At 42.6% G+C, this 18,994-nt stretch overlaps 1 protein-coding gene and 1 long non-coding RNA gene across 5 annotated transcripts in view; both read right to left on the reverse strand.

Moving 5' to 3' along the window:
• Positions 1–18,994, reverse strand: part of PDE4A (phosphodiesterase 4A) — a 510,240-nt gene that overhangs the window by 198,296 nt on the left and 292,950 nt on the right. The window lies entirely within an intron of this gene.
• The window catches only part of LOC144587126 (uncharacterized), a 38,988-nt gene that overhangs the window by 6,340 nt on the left and 13,654 nt on the right, over positions 1–18,994 (reverse strand). Inside the window, exon 1 of the long non-coding RNA XR_013542317.1 lies at positions 1–18,994. This exon is cut by the window's right edge and continues 13,654 nt beyond it. This is a non-coding gene — a long non-coding RNA (uncharacterized LOC144587126).

Consider the following 18,994-nt stretch of genomic DNA (forward strand, 5'->3'; position numbering starts at 1 on the left):
CAGGTCCGTTGATCTGCTGGCTCGTTGATTCGTTGGCCGGCCGGCTTAAAAAAAAAAACTCTCACATTCGTGCCTCTTTCCGAGTTCTTGATGCCAAGCAGCCAAAGCGTCGGCAAGGAAGCGGCTGCCTTAAAAGAAGGCAGAGGCGCCTTCCGATTCACTTCACCGCTGCCTGTTCTGCCTGACCTCAACTGGATAAAAATCCAGCCCCAATCGGGGCGTTTAGGGATCCCGGACGAGCCCCCAAATTGTTATGCCAAACAATTTACCTTAAACAAAAGACTGAGACACGAAGGCTTTTCTATTGAAGTTCATTTTATTTACATAAAAAGGAAAAACAAAAATAGAACGCCACTGCAGTTTGGCGGGAAGGAACACCATTTCACCTTAATTTGTGGGTGATTAGGGTTTCTTCAAAGAACAAAGGAATTGGTACAGTCTTATAGCTGTCCCCTCAGGGCGAGAGGGGTGGGCCTTTGAGGTCATTAAGTTAGTTAGCAACAATTCATTGGATTAGTGAAAACACATTTTAGACATGCGCAAAACAATCACTTTCCCTAAAGGGCCTCTTGTCTCAACATTCCATGCTTATCTGGCTTTTAGCCTTGAGTTATGAAGAAAGAAAGCAAGGAGAAGGGGGGTCGAGGAGCCTGTTTTTACAAGGCTGGATAATCTCTTCTGAATACACACACAAACAGCTTGTTTTTCTTTTTCAAGTAAGAACAATCTTTTATGAGGCAATTGCCTCATTTGAATAAGTCAAACCTTCACTTCTATCAATTGTAATAGAAGCCCTACCCCCCAAACATAAGCCCCCGTTAAGTGAAACCCCACCCTCCACCGTTGTGCAGCAACCAGAAGAAGCTGACATGACTGCATTTGAATAAATGTAGATTGTTGTACATTAAAACATCCCCTGAAAATAAGCCCCAATGCTTTTTTTGAACAAAAATTAATATAAGACCCTGTCTTATTTTGGGAGGAACACGGTACTTATAAATGCTCTCCATGCGAGCCAGATTCTTGATCCGAGTCCCTGCATTCTCCACTCCTGTGTGGAGAGCCAGATCCTGGCCAGATTGCTGGCTTTCATGCGTGCTGAGCAACAACGGAGGGGGCAAGTGTAGGGTGCTCCCCTTCTTCTGGGCTGAAGAGACGGGCTGCCCTAAGGACTGAACAGGACTTGGTTTAGTGATGATATTTTGTGTTAAGGTTGCAAATGGAACACAGAAGCGATACAAGCCTGATGGCAGAAGTGTATTAACAATGTTCCTAGCACACCTCCCCATTGGCTATGTTGGCTCGTGGGTGATGAGATTTATAGTCTAATAACATCTACAAGGTTCCACATAGCAGGGCTTTCATGTTAATAATGAGAATGATAACTGTGTTCCATCAAATTGATTCTGACTTGTGGCAATGCTTACCAGTGTATCTTGGCTATAAAGTACTTGGAGGTGGCCTACGATTCCTTTTTTTTCCTGAAGCTGCTCTGAGAGTGTGCAGCTTGTTCAAGGATACACAGGTTGGCTCTTGTCCTAGGAGGCTCAGTAGGAAATCAAACTCCTGACCCCTGGATCTTTAACCAGGTACTACATTTCACTAGGCTGTGCAGTGTATATGTTAATTGATATGTTTGTTTGTTATGTACTATCAAGTTGCATCTTATGGTGACCCTCATAAGGTTACAGAGTAGTTTTACTATGGCCATCCCTCTTTCCAGTGAGTTTAAATGGCTGAACAGGGTTTTGAACCCAGACTTCCTCTGTCCTTGTCCATCATCATACCACACTGGCTCTCAGCTTCTTGCTGCACAGTCCAAAACCAACTATGGCACCGTACTTTTTTAAAAAACTCTTCCTATGTTAACTCACTCTGCCCCATTTTGGTTTCCAAAGACAAGAGAAAGCAATGGTATTATGATATTTTATAATTCTTCTCTTCTATAACCCTTCCAACCACAGTGAGAGATAACTAAGGCACATACCCAAGATTCAATGTCCAATATCCAGCCATAAGCGTTTAGCTTCCAAAGCAAGAATCAGCACTAGAAACGTTACACTTCTCTTTCTGAGAGAAAAGCAATAATATACACTTCACTGAAGAAATGTGCCGACCCAATTCTTAGGAAAATTAGCATTTGGGGTTCTAGCTAGGAAAAATGTTCCACAGAATGTAGATGCAGATGTGCAGTCCTACAAGGAATTGCTCAGTCTGTATCTAGAAAGAGGTCTCCCTCACTCTTGTCTGTAACTCAAATCTGGTATTAACTCTGCCCAAGAGATCAAAAATACCTGGTTTTTGGACGACAACTTATCCCCTTCTTCAAGGGGGTGGGAGAAGGGGTAGAGTGAGAGGGAGCCGAGTTATGATTGATCCAAACCTCCTCTAGATCACAGATGCAGCCGTTAAACAGGCAAAGGTGTGGACAGTCCTAAACAATTTACAGCATCTCGAGGTGATGAGGAATTAGGATACAGCACACAATCAGCTGGCCTAATATCAGCTTTCTGCCATTTTGGCTACTTAGGATTGCTCTGTTAGTACAAAAAAGCCTCACTGCATCAAGTTTACTTTTTTGCAAAATACTCAAGATAGCCTTTGAAACATGTTGCCTACATCTATTGCTTATTTCAGCCACATCCCTACTTAATATCAACCATCAGGCAGGCAGCAGCAATCAAACACTTGCCCACTTCCTCTGGCCTGCCTCTCTCCCCAGTGCGCAAGAGTTACAGACAAATAGGGCTAAAACAGTGCCTGACTGGCAGGGTGAAATGGATATTCATTTCAATTTTTAAACACAACACTATTTTATACTAATATATATTGCCTTCCTCTTAGGAGGAGGAAGTGAAGGCAGTTTTTAATGCCTGCAAGGAAGATATGAAATGAAAATGGTTGGTGCTTTATTCCTTTGACAGCACAAAGTTGTTTTAACAGCTTCTCTCACTGCAGGCCCAGTTACAAGGGCGAGAGGGGGACTCTGGGCCTCAGGAGGAAATGGGGAGCCCTACCGACTAGTTAAGCAGAGTGGGGTGGCTGCTCAGAGTGCAGCAGGATGGGAGCAGGATCTGCATCTCATAAAACGGCAGCAAATTGTTATTTAATTGGTTGCAACTGTATTTTTAGCAGGGTAGGTGGGAGAGGTGCTTGCTACGGGGACCAAACAAGTTGCCTGGCTTTTGCTAATACGTACAGTACAATATGAAATGCAAACTTTGGTAGATGGGTGGAGCCACTGGATGCTCCAGAGTTGCTTCAACTTTGGAGCACCAAATGGCTCGACAAAGTGCTTGTATTCACCAGGAGACAGTACAAAGCTGGCTTCACACCAGTCTTGGACTAATACCACCACCACCATTAAAGAAGCTTATACTGTATAACTATCAGCATCACCTCATGGACTGCAGGTCTAGTTAAGGCATTCTCAAATTCAGATTCATTCATCCTTTTATAAACTATCTCCCTTGCCTTTTTTTTGTAGACACAACTGGAAGGTACCTCCGAAGTCATCTAGTCTAATGCAGGTGGTCTGCTTGTATACTACATATGACCAGATAAACAAATCCCATGGGTAGATTGTTGCAGCAAAAAGAATCTAATGGATTTATGCAGCAAAAGCTTTCAGTTAAGCAGATCTCATCAAATGCAAGGTGGTTAGTCCTCAGTTGAAAAAATTCTTTATATGCCAGCACATGAATGCATACCATGGATTCAGAAAAAACAAAGTAGAAACACTCATTTCAAAATGCCACAATATGAAAGCAAGACACAAGGTTTGTGATATTCTGTGCAAAACTCAAGGGAGTATACAATGAGAACATCTGATGAGCTCTAGCCCATAAAAGCTAATGGCACGATAAATCTGTCAATTTTCAACAACATGTTATTGTTTTTCTTGCAAAAGACTAATGTGATTGCTGTTCTGGAAACTGACCACAATAGTAGTACAGTAGCTGCTAAATATTATCCTCCTAGAATCCCAATGCTAACCTAACACCTATTGGAGAGGAGACTAGACCTTAGTTTAAAAGACATTCTGCACGTGACCTAACAGAATGTCTGTGAATATGTACAGAATGCCTTCCTTGAATAAAATGGGGCTTTATGGAATCTCATTCATCAAATGTCCATTCCCCATCCTCTGTTTTTCAATGTTAGTACTCAACCACTGTCAAGCATGATCGAAGCAACTACTCTATGAATGGGCTGTGATGTACAACACGGGCAAGATGCAGGACTCGATCATCACCAGCAGGGCCAGCTCTACCATTGGGCAGAGTGAGGCACATGCCTCAAGTGGCAGGTCCTGGGAGTGCGGACTAGAAGAGCTGCTGAAGAACAGAGCGGTACATGCACCACATGGCCAGCCTTGTGTCTCTTAAGGTCGCCTGCCACTCTCAATTGAAATAAGAGATGGCCAGCACTGAAGGCTGGCTTCTGCAAAAGGAATAGGGGCCACCCTTTGCCTCGTGAAGCAAAACATCTTGCACTAACAAGGCAACTAGGCTAGGAAACATTTCTACACCTAGGCAATTCTGAGGCACATATTTTGGTAACAGGATCCTATGGATGGCAGAAGAATGAGGCCGTCAGGCACGCAGTTAACAAGACACTGAGCTAGATCACAGTTTCATTTAGCTCCAGGGGTGCGGAATGTTTGTATTTCATGTGTTGGGTTTCAGTTTCCACAATCCTTTAGCACTTGCTATTTTGAGTGGGGCTTATGGGAGTAGAAGTCTAAACCATTTATAGGGCTGAAGACTCTCCAGTTCTGGTTGATACGCTGACTGACAGAAGACATCAAGGGTTTTAGACACACGTCCTTCCCAGCGCTATGGCAGGGATTGTACCCAGGAACTTGAGATACAAAATTCGTAGATAAGCATAGAATGACAACTGTCAAAGTATCCTCATTAAGGTCCTGGTTTCAGCATACAACCTCGGGCCCATCTCCTTTTTGCTTGGCTACAGGACCTTACCTGGATATGTCCCTGGTTCCAGGAGTGGTACTGAAGAAGACATTTAAGTGAGTCACAAAGGATTTCTGGCAGCAGCAGAAGTTTAATGGATCTAATGAGAAACTTCTCCACATCCTGATAAACTGAAACTGCCCTTTCATAAACATTCACATGAAGCAATAACTGGAATGGATGTTTCCGTTTCAAATGTTATTCTAATCTGTTCCAAAAGTGCTCATTGCCTATCTCCCACTCCATCTTCTTCTAGCTCCAACCGTCCATGATATTTCCTGCCATGGAAATGTGCTTCATTAATTTACTTTCATCCATAGAAGCAGCAAGGAGCTGCAAGATTAAGAAGATAAATGTGCTATCACCTTCAAACAGATTGAAAATTAAGCAAAAGCTGAAAATTAAATACATGGATGGTGGCAAAGTTTGGGAATATTGTTTAAGACCACAATTCTTACAATCTCTCTGCCACAGGATTATGAGATTTATAGTCCAAAAATGTAACTTCTCCAGGCTGCATGTAGTGGTAGTCGGAAGTTCATCATCATCCTGAAAAGTGGAGGCATTCAGAAGGGAGTATCAGGAAGGTGCAAAAATACACAGGGAAGCTACAGGATGACATGGAGGAGACCTAGGAGCTAGCCGAGATCATAATGCATTTTTAGAGCCACTTCATCTTTTGCCACAGCAAGGTCCCATTCTAGAAGGAGAAGAAAATCCACCACTGCCTTTCTCAACTTGATTATCCCCTACTTCTTCAAAAGACAGATCCCATAATCTCTAGCCAGCACACTTGTCTTTTTAGGTTTAATCAGGATTTCTGGGTGGTAGGGACCATATATATATGGTTGGGATGGGAGTTGCATTCCAGCAACATCTGAAGAATTGTATGTTCTCCCACACTGCTTAAGGGCAACCCACGATAATGGTACAGATATATATCTGTACCATTAACGTGGTTTGCCCTTAAGCAGTGTGGGAGAACATACAATTCTTCAGATGTTGCTGGAATGCAACTCCCATCCGCTCTAACCAGCAGAGCCAATGAACCCCATGCTTCCCACCCCTTCTGTAAAACCACCGTCAAACCCTGGGAATCATAACATGGAGGAGGACTTCAGAATTGTCTGTTTGGGTCATCAAAATCCGGAGTCCCAGAGTTGCTTGCCAAGAACAAACAATCACCAAACCAGCTTACGTGTGTGCTGTTTAAACATTTCAAAGCATACCGTCTTTGCCTTTGTGTGTACTCAGTAGCTTGCCCTGCTTTTAATTCTCTCTAGGATTATGTGCATATGTATTTTTGAAACAATAATCCTTTCACCTTCCCCACCACCACAGCTACATACACACAAACACACCCCACCATTTCATTTCCGAAGGCAAGCAAGAGGAATCGAACATGTTCCCCAAAAAGCAGGTTGGTGCAGAAGGCTGGGACTTTGTTTGTTTACTTCTGCCTCTATTTATCCTGAAACCTCAAAAAGAAACAGATTGAGAACAGAAATGATGCAGCTTACTAACAATAATATGCACCCTCCCTCTCTCACACGCACGCATACACACTGGGCATGCTTATTAACAATTCTCTGCCAGTCTGTCACTGACTGCTGAGCTAGATTTCAAAGTTGCCTGGTAATCGCTCATTCCAAACTTCTTCAGACCATCTGCTCTGAAAAGCTGCTAAGCAAGCAACAGCAGCAGCATGTTCCCCCCCTCCCAGGTATGTGCCAGTACCTTGTACCACCACCCCCCATATGCAATATTCATGGTTACACAGAGAAGATTACCAGGGGAAGGAAGTTGCAACTCTCTCTAGGACTACGCAAAGGTGTGCCTGCAGGAGCTAATCCTATCTTTATGTAAGTGTTTCAGGAAGCAGGTGCTGGGGGGGAGGGCAGCTGTTCCTCCTAATTCCCTGATGGATCCTTTTTGTCTCTGCAGACAGAGCTGCACATGCTACACATCCAGTCCTCAGTCCCAGAAAAAGCCTGCCAATCTCTCAGGTGCGCTTGGAGAAAACTATTCCCTCCATAGTACTGATGTCACATTATTTGGCCAGTTCACACAGGAGAGGTGGCGCTCTCTTGTCACCTGCCTCGAAAAGCAAAATGTTAAGCCCTTGGCACATGCATCTCCACAAGTAAAACCAGACTGGCAATGGGCATCCCCAGTTTTTGTTTTTTAAATGTTGGCTGGTGCCCATTGGGGCTGGCAGGAAGGATGGCAAGGGAGGCTTTAGTGGGTGGTGCCAAGGGGCCACAGTTGGTAAAGCAGAGGACTTTCTGCCCAGCTCTACCCCAGGAACTCAGTGCAGAGGCACACAAATTTGTTTCAGGATCATGAGTGCCAAGCAAATGTTTCAGGGTGTGGGGCAATGTCTCGAGACCCAGATTTTAATGTTATACAGCAGCACACGGTTGGACAGAAAGGACAAAGTGAGGAATGCAAATGAACTCATGAGATTTTTTTTTTTTTTACGAAGTCCTTTTCCTTTCTTTCCCCTCTTCCTCTCCTGTTTGGCTCTCTGTACTGTACAGCATCTTGTTGCTGGGGTCAGAAAGTCACTCCTCTCCTTTGGCTCTGCCCTTAAGATTTTCCAGGGAGGAGGAGGAGGAGGCATTTCTGACCCGGGCATCACATAGAAGAGTCAAAGAGACATCGCATAGAAGAGCCAAATGGCATATGTCTGTCTTCATGTGGAGAGATGGGAGAAATAAGGGGAAACATTTTTTAATTGGAGAAATTAAAACATTGGGGGGGGGGGGTTGGAATGACAAGGGAATAAATGTTCACAGGTTATTTTGTAGAAGCCCCCATGCACCCCAGGCCACTAGTTTAAGAATGGAAAGAACTGTTGAAATCAATGAAGAAAGGAAAGACTCCTATCCCCTGCTTACACAAACTGATTTCTGTACAGATATGAGTGTTTTCACACCAAAAACAACTGAAACAGCAAAGCAGGAAACTTGCTGCTGTTTCCCTCCAGTCTTTGGATTCTAGAGTCAATGCACCAGCTGCTACCCTCCCCCCACAACTTTCTTTCCCTCTTCCATCATATAACATTTACAGAAACAAGAAAATACACAGTTTGAGCATTACTAACCCACTCATAGAAGGTTCATACTCATTCTCTGCTGCATCTTCTCATAAGGTAAAGTGAGGTATGTGGTGATCAGTGAGAGGGTGTAAAATTACATTAACAGCTTTAGTTGTGATGTTCTGAAAGGGTATGGAAATTTACAATACAGTTAGTTGAGGCAGGCCTACGCAAGGTGAAAACACATCAACTGAGAAAGAGTTGCAACAATATTTTGGAGTGAGTGGATTAATAGCGATACTGACCTGAGCCAGAATTACAAGTATTTCATACCGTCAAAAATAGTGCCAAGTTTTTAGTATTGGGAGTAACGATATTATAGAACAGTAGCCCCAAATGGCATTTTCTCCTAGAAAGGAACTGGGTGGAAAAGGAGCATGTTAAAAATGGGCGTGATAACCCTCATCTCAGAACAATGTACAGAACTGGAATAAGTTGCTTTCTTGCTTACAAAGCAACAATAAAGTTTTATACTCGCCTACTCCAAAATAAGTCCCACTACATTTAATGGGACGGGCTTACTGTTGGGAAAGGGGATATGAGACAGTTGACAACTCAGAGCACAAGGTAACTCTCCTGCAAACCCCAAGCCCTTCCCTTCTCTCTCTCCCTCAACTCTTTAACCCTCTCGTCTTCTCGCTCTCTCTTTCACAATATTTTCTCTCATGCACTTAAAACTCTACCACCAACACTATCTGCAGGGGAAAATTATTATACAGTAATTTTGTTTTCACTATGAACAAATGAGAAGCCACCCCTCCCAAAAAAAGCCACACAGGTATATGTATGTGTGTGAAAAAACAGAAATCCTCATTTAAGAAGTTTAGAGAAATGGACAACAAGAAAATAACCTGGAATTGTGCAGAATAACAGATGTTTATAAAGCAATATGCAGGGCAAGGATACTGAGAAATGTTCCTGCATTTATTGTAATCACACTGATTAACAGCAGATTCAAAAGATGCATTTGTGCAGTGCACAACTAACTGGACAGCCAGGGCGATACACTGCTTAGACTAGGCTTGGGAGATACAGATTTCAATTAATCCCTGAAACTGACTAGGGCATCTCAGGCCAGCTACACTTCCACCTGCATCAATGCTGGGAAGATAACAGAGTGAGTAAAGTAATTAAATACCTTAACACTTTGGCTGCTGTTCTGGTTCTGTAGCACGTTTCTCTCTCTTTGTCCCTCATTCTCTGTCCTGCACACACAGTCACAAAAGTTAATAGTTGAATAAAGTTATAACTCAAGAGAGAAGAAAGTTTCCACTGGCTACAGTAGGTGGAGCTGGCTTAAGCAATGCAAATAAATAGTGGGCGTAATTTAAGGGAAGAAAATGCCCCAATATTTTAAAAAATCCACCTAAAAAAAATAAAAATCCTAGTGGTCCAAAGAACATCCTCTGTGACTCCTTCTGTGATTACCTTTGCCTCTGGAGTAGTGTTGATGATGAGCGGGAGGAAGAGAGAGCTCTCACAATGTTCTAAGACCTTCTGTCATTTACTTTTAATGAGTGAAGGATTTCTCACTAGTGGAACATATGTACCAGATAAATGCATACTGCCCTTTCTTCCTTGGCTTCAATACTGATGTCCTGAGCATGTGCAGGAATGGTGCTCAACATTTTCAGCATGCCCAGAATGTCAGAATGATGCCAAGGAAGGACAGTTGCCACAACAACATTCTAACTTCCATTTTGAAATGTACGACTACAGGGCATATACACTGAGTGCCCTTCCTACCTGAAATGATAAGCTACCAGTAGTTGCACACACTATCAGATAAAGGGATCAAAAGCACCACAGTAATAACTTACGGTAGGATCTTAGCAACAGCAAGTCAGCATTAAATGATCAGAATCAACAGGCACATGGAGGGTACCCCAACAGCATGGCTTTCTTTATAGGTGTATGAAAGTTCTAACTGCTGTGTGATGTTGCTATTTTACTACTCATCCTTTCTATCTGTCTGGCATAACAGCATGGGGACATGTAAGGTCCTCACATTGATACTGCTTGTTTGCTATACCAATTTAGCTGGTTGGCCCCCTGCAAAACCATTCCTCTTGGAAGCACATTTAAAATGCATGCTCAAATTCATGAAGGCTAATAGAAGTAAACCTTTTGGTTTCCCACGCCTCAATTCCCACAGCAAGCACAGGTGGTAGGGAGCATCTCATAGCACCGGAACAATTGATTGTCTCTAAACAGAAATATGCATGTCTATCATGGTAAACAAGCATTATCCATTCAATTCTAACTTTTTTTTTCTTCCATTCATTTCTTCTAAAACCAGCCCCCTCTCCTGACGAGTCACACAAAAAGCATGCTGACATATTTAATGCAGCATCTCTCCACTGGCAGCCCCAGGAAGGCAGAAGGACCATTGAGAGGCAAGCTCCCTTGCGGGCCTTCGTGTTCCATTTTTACAACCTCATGGCCTGTTATACTAAGCACATCCATCAATGTGTCAATGGCCTGTGTGCATTCCTTCCCAAAGCACTTGAGGCCAGCAAAGACCCCTTAAATAAGCATCCTACCTTGATTCTGTTCACATCCAGCCTACCTTCTGAAGGATGTGCATTTCCCTCTTCCCCAAGGCTGCTCTAGCCATCTGTTGATCGGCAAAACTTGCAGCTTTGAAAGCAGCAGGTTCAGCTAAACTATAACTACTACAACAACCACCACCCTCTGCAGAAAATCTTTGTATTACTCAACCCCAGGACTAAGGGGCACCTGAGGGTGAATAGATTTTTCTGCCTAACTATCCACCACACCTTGATACTCTGGGCATGTGGCAGGTGCTTACTGAAATCGGAGTGAAAATGTTGTGCCTCCACCAATTTCAAGAGGACCATCCAGGATTTATGTCCATTTTTTTCCATGCACTTGAAAAAGCCTTTTGAGTTTTAACAGGCACTTTGAAGGCCATGTTAAAACTTCCAGCCACTAGTGAGCCCAGCACAGGGTTCTGTGCAACCAAACCAAGGTCTGGAAGCATCATCATCATCATCTTGGAACAACGACAAGTCCCTGTACCCATGCTGACTGAAGGATTCTGGGCGTTACTGTCCCAACAAGCTACTTCTCCAGGCTCCAATTTCTTACTGGGTTTTGCTATGGCTAGATGAATAGATTTAGAACTTGCTGCCTACAGCACAAATTATTCAGTGTCAGACAAGTCAAGTTGATGCAATTGCTCTTCAATAAAGAAAACCCAAACAAGGAGCCTTGTTAATTTGCTGCAGCTGAAAACAAGGAACCCTATTGCACTTTCAGGTCAACCCCATTTGTTGAGCCACAGGAATCAGCCAGCATCAAAAATTGAGCTTTCCCTTCAGTGAGCCATATATGGTAATTTTTCTTTCAGGAGAGTGCCGTTCATCTTTTATTTTCCTCTTCTAAAATAGGCATGCCTGCTCTTTGTGTGCACGAACACAAGGCAATTACCTGCTTCATGCATCTGTGTGAGTAAAGGAACTCACAACCTGTTTAGCGCAGACAAACCTAGAATCCAGAGGGGGAGAGAGAGAGGATTGTCAGTAGTCAGAAAAAAAAAATCCCTATCTGGCTAAGGATTTGCACTGTGATAAATGTCCCTAAATGACAATGATTTTCTAGAGATCCTGATTGCTTCTCTTCGTGCAGGAACAATAAACTTAAAAAGATGCAGAAGTGCAAAGACTATAGAAGCAGATGGTTTTTGAAACTAGTTCTGGATATGTGCAGTTTATCTCGTTATTGGTAACCTAGGATAAATGTCACAACAAACATTTCCAGAATTATTTGTTAAGGACCAGCCCAGAACAAAGAAAGATATCTCACTAACAATCTGTGCTACATAATTATATAACTGCAAAGCCGGAAGGAACCTCAAGGGTCATCAATTCAACCTCTCACAAGGGGGAAAAATCTCCTTTAAAGCATCCTGAGTGATGAACATCCAACCTTTGATTAAAAACGGTCTATGAAGGAGAGTTCACCACCTTCTGAGGTAATCCATTCTTTTGCCAAGTAGGTCTTACTAGGTAGGACTTCCTAAATTTTTAGACAAATTCTTTACCTGCAATTTAAATCCATTGCTTCAGGTGCTATGTAACAAAACAGCAATAACAACCGCTTCCTTGCTGTGAGAACACCTCAAATACTTTGCAGATGGCTACCATGGCCCTTCTCAGCCTTCTCTTTTCCAGGCTAAATATATCAGACTCCCTTAAATGCTCCTCGCAGGGGTCATTTTCCAGACCTCTTACCAGCGTAGTCACCCTCCTCTGGACACATTTCAGCTTCTCAACATCCTTCTAAAATGGTGATGCCCAGAACTGGATGTAGTACTGCAGGTGAGGTCAGACCAAAGAGGAAGACATTGGTGCCAGGTGTTTCCATATGAATTTTTTTTTTTTGCCTATGACAGCAATCCCCTTAATGCCTCCTTTATACCACTTCCACTACACTGAATGCTTTCCTCCTTTCACAGAAGACAGAGGCCAGTAGGTATTCAACAGTTCTGCCTTCACTCTGAACAGAATGGTTGAGCAGAGGACGGCAAGTAACAGAGGTGTGCCACCTGTTTTTGTTCTACCCTAACTCCGAAAATTCTCCAGGTAAATTCTAGGAGTTCCAGCCCACAGACACCTACATTTCATTCACTTGGACTGAGACCTACCACAGGCTTTGATTCCTGTTCAAAACAGAAATGGCACCCTTGGTTCCTGGGAGGCCTATGTCTTCAGGGGAAGCGTTGACTCTGAGAATGGGATTTTTGGAATCCAAGGACTCCCATCCCCATAATTCTGTGGGAACTCCCCAGGCTGAATTATAGCACTGGGAGTGCTCAAACTGGCAAGAAGTAAAACAGCCCTCTCACCTCCGCGCTACACCTGTGGTGCGTCTTTGAACCATGAGAAAAGTGATTCACTGCATCATGTGAATTGTGAGGATTCTCTGTGACTCAGAGGTCACCTCCTTTGAATCCCCTGCAAGGGATCTTCATGATTTGCATGCTTTAGTGGAGTACTTTTCTAACATTGGAACAGCATGGAGGTGAGCAGGCTGCTCTACCTCCTGCCAGCTTGAGGGCTCCCATTCCCATAGTTTAGTTTTGGGGGTTCCCTCTGAATTGTGCAACTGGGAGTCCTTAAATTCCAAAAATCCCATCTGCAGTAGTTTTGCTACCAATCAGGTTCTACAGAAGACTAATCCCAAAGAACTACACCTCCCACAAAGAGCTAGGCATTCCAGGAACTATGGGGGCTATTTCCTTTTTGAACAGAAAGCAAGCCCTGAAGGAGGCCTCAGTCAGGTGAGTGCAACGTAGGTGTCCACTGCTGTCTTGTCTATGGACCGAACCTCAAGAATTCTTCTTGTCTCAGGTCTTCAAGAGTTCTGGGAGCTGGAGTTCAAAAAAGTAAAGCAAACATGGTCACAACTCTAACAATATAACAACATAGGCATCCATAATGCCTATTTTATCACAATTTGCCTTCTTGCATCATGAGTTCAAGATCATCAAGTTTTTTCCTCCCTGCTCTATGCATTGGAATAGAGACATGTGAAACAATGGGCCACTCCCTAGGTGTTTTCACAGACCGCTGAAATTACAAACTCTGCAGGAGCAACTGAGATTCCTATTGAATAATTTCTCTTAGAGCTAAAGGACCTGTAAAACAGATTGTTTACAAATTGGGAAGAAGTGTGACTATCTGTTAGAATTCTATATATATGGAGATAAGATATACACAAACACACATACACACAATACAGGCATTCATGAATTCAACGCATCATCACAACTCCATGCCACTTTTAGCGCCCGACACATCATCACAACTCTATGCCGTTTTGAGTGGCAGACATCACAGAACAAGTCATCATTGATTTCCCTCCATAGATGCAAACTGGCACACGGTACAAGGGTTGGCTTGGCGAGAACATAATTTAGTAATTTTCCAGTGTTCCTGCAGTTTCTCCATAGCTGTAAGCTTTTTAATGCTTATGGAACATAGAAGTACTGTAGATAAAGCTTGTAGGAATAGAAAAACTGATGTTTCCTGGAATTATTGTAACAATGAACTGACTAATGTATCTTGATTCTCAGATTAATTTTAATATGGCCATCAATGATTGTCTGGTTTCATTCTGGAATTAACTTTTAACTGGGATAAATGCCAGCTGTGATTAACATGGGCTTCTGATTTCTCCCTAGAGGTCTAATAAAGTTATGTAGGGCTCCTGAGGAGATGTTCAGGTGTCAAAATCCCTGACCTGATAGCTGTTTCAATCACAGCCTGCGGGGGGGGGGGGAACTTGATTAATGTCCCTCTTCCCATCTTCTCTTAATTTTTCTTTAAAAGACAAGCATTCCAGAAAAGGGAATGAAGTACCGGTATGTATAAGGAGGGAAATAGTTATACTCCCTGTTCTCCAAGCCATAAATCCCTTTCTCAAAAAACTTTTCCTAATTGTATCATCCATCAGAGCTGAAATGTATATGTTTGTATGTAGCCTGTAGCTTCACCTTAAATACTGCCCTTCCAGCCACATATACCTTCCAATCTTCCTTTTCTCTTTATGCAAAAAACACCTCAGAGATACACTAAGCATCTGTAATGCACAAAATGCATCTCAAAGGTTTGCTCTTTGTCTACCCCAGATTAAGCAAACGAAGATGAAAAATAAAGGGGGGGGGAGGGGAGTCACGAAAATGACAGCTCCTCATCACCAGACACACATTTCCACCGATGCATATGCTGTGTGCTGCATCCCATATGACTGTTTGAGCCATCATCTCTTCTTAACCTTTAAGTGGGATGTTGTAAAAAGGCAACTGTCCGTCAGTGGTGAGAAAAGAGGAGGGGGGGGGTGTCCTCTTGAAATGTCAAAGGCTCAGTGCAATTTGCATTGGGGAGCCATTAGCTGGTTGTGTTGCAAATAACAAACAATTCGTGTCCGGTGACCTTTACCATCAATGGGAAACAGCAGCACATCTTCATTTCAGTGCCAAGAACATGTGGTGAGTTCACTCAGACTCTTTGTGTGCATTTACTTCCTGCTCAAGAAATGCAATGATTAATTTATTTTTCTCTGCCCCTAAAACTTGTCTAGATGCTCTAGATCCAGGGGCTTATGTTTCCTATAAGCTCCTAGAGCAAATAGATAAGTTTCAGGAGCAGAGAAAAATAGAATAATGGATTAAGAGAGAATTTTTACCCAAAGAGTAATTTTGGTGAACCTCTCTGTGTGTCTTAATCCATTATTCTAACTAAAATAGATTCATCTTGATTTTTAGAAATCTTCATTTATTTTTAGTTCTTATTTGCAGACTATTTTTGCTCTATGGAGACTCTAAGGAAGGGGGGCATTAATAGTGTTCTTAGGTGATCTTCCTCCCTGGCATTAACCATACCCTTTCACAGAGATGGTGAGCATGTGACCCTCCAGATGTTTCTTGACTACAACACCCAGCATCCCGTTCCATTGGATCTGCCAGCGGGGCCAAATATTCTCCAGCCTCTTTCTCCAGTTGCTACTCTCAGGCCACAAACTATGGTATGTGGGCCCCTTATTAGGTGGGCAAATAAAGACAGCAGGCCTTAAGATGGGGATTAATTACCTTCAAATCACTATATTTTTTAAAAAAATAATACTGCCAAGAAAAATGCTCTATGGAACATCCAGGGATATTATTTCAGGTGTTAAGACAGCTTCATTGGTATTTCCCCACTTCTCTCTTTTTTTCAAAGGATTTGTGAATTATGAGGGAGAGAGGTGAGATAATTTTAATTAATCATCACAGGAGGGCCTGTGCCATGTTCAGAACTACATGTTGCTCAGCAGTCACAGAGCTAGAATGAAAGTAGACTCTAATCTTCCCCATGCCGAAATGTTGAAGAAACGGTATATCATACGAAAATAATTTAAGGTGCTAACAACAAATATCCATCAGCAAACAAGGCAAAACCAGCTGAAGAAGTGGAGTGTGGACAGGCTGTTCCTCTCTTAAACCAGGAACCACTGATAAATTCACTCAATTTAAGCATTAGCAAAGATGTGGCAGGCTTATCACCTTCAGTTTCCTCCTAATGGACTAATAACACGAGAGAACAACCTGCTGAAAGCAGTGCCAAACAGGCTCTCCTCCTTTGCTGCCTTATATCAGGTGCTAATCTCTCTCTCACTCCCTCTCTCTTCCCCTCCCCACAGATACCCATTACTGCACAGCCTCTGCTGTACAAAATGAAATGTGCTAAATTCCTGGACATGCCAAAACTGCTACAGCTGTGAGGCACAGTTTTAAGTGTCACAGGAGGTCTCGTCCAGAGATGGCAGATTGCTTACATCAACTTCAGCCCATTAAGCCAGGAAGAAATTCAAGGCAATCAAGCTTGCAGAACATTTGATATATACCAGATGTGCAGGTGTGGTGAGCAGCTAGAAAGCAGAAAAGCCCCTGGAAGCCACATCATACCCATCTCTTGGCCAGCATCTTTGTGCCAGCCTCTGGACTACCTTGCTCCACCTCAGAAACACACAGCGTTATTCCAGTTGAGAATTTAACAAATGGTGGGTGACTAAATGCAGAGTGACAAAACAACGTTCTGTGAAATCTGGCACAGGAGGAAGGTGAGGCCAGAAAAGGTTCAAAACTAGCAAAGAGAACTGAAAAGTACCCCATTATTTCTGAGCCCCACATAGCAATACGTTTCACCTTCTCAGCCTTCAGTCTTTGCTTATACATTTGCACCCGTGATGATCTTCATTTTCACTTTAACCCAAGCTAAGGAATTCTAAACTTGACCAATGCTAACCTTATAGATTTGGAATAAATACAGACTACTAAATCCACTCTAGTTGGGATTAACAATAGGATTTAGTCCAAAAACTACAGTGACTCACTCAATCAACTACTGTATTAATCTGGAGCAATGTTGTTTGTTGCTGCATGTTTAGATTTTCATTCTACAGGAACCTCACATTTGTCTGGAATAGACCACAGAAGCTCGTGATATAATTCTGATTTGCAAAGTTTTCATTACATGGATGTGATGTGATAACAGAGAAGTCTTTTTGGAATCCCTATCTCTTCCAAATGTTTGTGCTAGTTTAAGAAATACCAGGTCCCTCTCAAAATTGGATGCTTCTGTTTTATATTCTTGTTTCTCTCCAAAACAACAGGCTCTTCTCCAGATGCATATGTAAACTGACAAGGGAATTTCCCAGCCCAAGGGAAGAGTTGTCAGGTATGTGAAAATGTCACTTGTTAAAGGACCACAGAATAGATTCAATATACTTCTGCTATGTGACACATCCCAGCAGCTCTAGGGAACATCTACATCCAAAGCAGCATAGCATCTAACAATAAGCTGGAAAACAAACAAGAGATTTTTTTTACATCAATATGAAGATCAAAACCTAAAAGGGCCCAGACTGAGCCAAAACAGAACTGGAGGAAGCAAAAACATGACAACCTACTTCACACTGACACAATAAACTTGTATCTGAGCGACTTTGTCTCAGACTGCAAAGTGGGAATGGCGGTTTGTGTATGGGAAAATTACATACATAGAAAACTAACAATGTTTGGATGCTGCCTAGATTTTCTCCTTACCATATGTTAGCTTTCTGTGTGGATGGAAATTCAAATTTATGGACTAATACTAATCTCTCTCACATACACACACACTCCCCCGTAATCTGAAATAATTCACAGATACTCAACTTCAGGAAAAGTGAGCCAGTGCTCACCAAAGATAAAGAATGGAGTTTGTGCCTTGTGTGGTCATACTTCAGAAAAAGAGGCCTAGTGTTCCAATAACTAATTAAGAACATGATCTACCACAAGGAATTCAGAATGCAGCACCACAAACCCAGAGGACGATGAAATCAAAAGCAGGTGGAACTTCAACAGCTTTCCTCCTCAGAACACTTTGCAATGGGCTGTGGGAAGCACCCGAATTCTCTCTAGACTTGAAATGAGATGTTAGCAGTCCAAATAACCACCTCCAAGGGGATCCTGGAGTGGGGTGAGCATGGGGAATGGCTACTCCTAGGTGGTGAGCCTAGTTTCGGGAAAGAGCTGGGGTCTAGGATCGCTGAGGCGCATTGATAGCTTCAGGAGAGCAGTAATCAAAGGGATGGAGATATGTGGCTTGTGTTTCTCTGTCAGAGTTTTGTCTCCAAAAAGTAATGATCCCTCGGCTTGGGGAAAAGACAGAAAATGCTTCTTCTACCTTGCATTGTAGAGTTTGTAAAGTACCTTTTGAAAGAATGATATAACCACATGCTGAAGCCACCCTTAACTGGGCAATGCTAGGATGAGGCCTAAAGCATTATCCTACCATGGCTCAGTTATGGATTATCTCAATACAAGTAGACCCTCTACTTAAGGAATTAATCCGTATTGGAATGGTGGCTGCAAGTCGAAAAGTCTGTAAATCGAATCTCCATTGACCTACAATGCACTGAAAACCGATTAATCCCATAACCAGTGGTTTTTATTCTATTTTTATTCCATTTTGGTTTTTTTTCTGGTCTGTAAGTCGATTCTCTGGCTGCAAGTCAAAACTAAATTTTGCAGCCAGAGAAGTCTGTAACTCGAAAAGTCTGTAAGTCGAGCCGTCTGTAAGTCGAGGGTCCACTGTATGCCTTTACAGTGGGGTCTCTACTTAAGAACTTAATCCGTTTTGGAAGGTGGTTCTCAAGTTGAAAAGTTCTTATGTTGAATCTGCATTTCCCATAGGAATGCATTGAAAACCATTTAATCCGTATCTGCTCTTTTCCGTCCATAGAAACTACTGTGGAACCTCTACTTAAGAACTTAATCCATTTTGGAATGGTGTTCTTAAGTTGAAACGTTCTTAAGTTGAAGCAAAATTTCCCATAGGAATGGACTGAAAACCAATTAATTCGTTCTGGC

Source organism: Pogona vitticeps, chromosome 2, assembly GCF_051106095.1.
Source record: "Pogona vitticeps strain Pit_001003342236 chromosome 2, PviZW2.1, whole genome shotgun sequence".
NCBI classification, from domain to species: domain Eukaryota; kingdom Metazoa; phylum Chordata; class Lepidosauria; order Squamata; family Agamidae; genus Pogona; species Pogona vitticeps.